Consider the following 2,119-nt stretch of genomic DNA (forward strand, 5'->3'; position numbering starts at 1 on the left):
ATGCATTATAGACTGAAGAGGCTTTAAAAAATTACATGTATTAATATATGCACCCACTTGAAAAACTGAAAAAATAATAATTTGGAAAAACGCATGAAGGCAACTACCAGAAGGAAAAACTGAGAGAATGAAAAGTGCTTGTCTCTGGAAAGAACAAATGGCAGGACTGTTGCTTTCATTGTAAGACTTTTACAGCCATTTGATTTTACTTAACCATTTTCATCTATTTCTTTAATAAAACAACTTTATCATAATAAAAAGTTACATTCATTCATAGAAAACAAACAAACAAACAAAAACCTTTCCTGCCCAGCCCATCTCATTCTCCCTGAATCCTCAGCGCTAATGAGAACTGTCTCCTTCTCACCTCCCTGGACTGAGCTTTTTACCACTGGAAAGTGGATGTGATTTCTAGTTTCTGCATGTCGTGGTTTATTGTGCTGCCAGTAAAATAAAATCAAAACACATGTTGGATAAATAATAAATAAAATAACCCATAGTGAGCAAAGGTTTACAATGTATTTTTTGGAGTCAAGATCTCACTCTGTGGCCTGGACTGGAGACCAGTGGTGCTATCATAGCTCACAGCAGCCTTGAACCCATAAGCTCAAGGGATCTTCCCATCTCAGCCTTCCCAATACCTGTGAATACAAGTGTCCACCACCAGGCCCAGCTAAGTTTACTTATTTTTATATCTTTTAGAGATGAGCATGTCACAATGTTGTCCAAGCTGGTCTCCAACTCCTGATCTCAAGCAATCCTCTGGCCTTAGCATCCTGAACTGCTGGGATTACAGGGGTGAGCTGTCATGCCTGGCTTGTAATTGACTGACACCATCAAGGTTTCATTCTCCAAGTGTGGACACAGCAGCAGAGGCCCCTTGTCTCTTGGGTCAGGACACTGGGTAGAGTGGAATAGCAGGACAACAAAGTCCCTGCAGAAAGCGCCCATGTGGAAGAGGTCCAGCAGGAAGGGCCAACTGACCCAGGGCCACCATATTTAGGGATGGCTCCTCTTTCTGGGCAGGACTGTTCTTTGATTGCTTTTGTATTCACAATAGATCTGAAATCTTAGGATGATGAGACTCAAGACTGGCTGGGATTTGTTTTCAAAAAACCATCTCCAAGATTTGTTGATCTTTTGAATGGTTTTTAGTGTTGCAATTTCCTTCAGAACTTAACTCATTCTTAATATTTCAGTCTACTTTCAGTTAATAATGTACTAGTACCCATAAATATAAAAATATTGCAATCATTTATCCTCTATAAAATGTCCATCTTTTATGGTATAAATATTATATGGAATATAGTTATATAGGTTGTAAGTCCCATGATAAAAAACTTTTTCTTATCTTTAAACAGTTCTATGTATATAAAGTAAAAATAAATGAGGGGAGCAAGATAGCCTTTTGCACTTAGCTCAGCATTTACCATTTTTGATCATCTTCATCTTTTCTGATAATCTCATTTTCCACCTGGTATCATTTGTCTCTAGTCTGAAGAATTTTCTTTACCAGTTGTTATTGTAGAGATCTGCTGGCGAGAAATTCTCTTAATTTTCTTTTACCTGAAATATCTCCTTATTTGCCTATCCTTGAAGGACATCTATGCTGGATATAGAATTCTTAGTTAATTTTTTTGTCCTCTGGCACTTTAAAGATGTTATTCTACTTTCTTTTGTTTCTATGGTTTCTAATAAGAAGACATGGGTCAGGACAAGAGGAAGAGAGAAACAAAAACTGGGAAAACAACATGGTAGACCTAAAACTTGTCATATCAGTAATGACAAAAACCTATATGAATCAACACTCTAATGAAGGGCAGAGATTGGGTGACTTGGTTTAAAAAAACACGGAACCCAACCATATGCTGTTTTCAGACATGCACTTTGTTTGTTTGTTTGTTTGTTTAATTTAACTTTTATTTTTAGTTAAGGGGCACATGTGCAGGTTTGTTATATAGGTAAACTTGTGTCATGGGGTTTTGTTGTACAGATTATTTCTATACCCATTAGTACCCACCCAAGTATTAAGCCTTAGTACCCATTAGCTATTTTTCCTGATCCTCTCCCTCCTCCCACCCTCCACCCTCAAGTGGACCCTAGTGTGTGTTGTTCCCCT

Source organism: Mandrillus leucophaeus, unplaced genomic scaffold (genome assembly GCF_000951045.1).
Source record: "Mandrillus leucophaeus isolate KB7577 unplaced genomic scaffold, Mleu.le_1.0 Scaffold1387, whole genome shotgun sequence".
Classification (NCBI taxonomy): Eukaryota; Metazoa; Chordata; class Mammalia; order Primates; family Cercopithecidae; genus Mandrillus; species Mandrillus leucophaeus.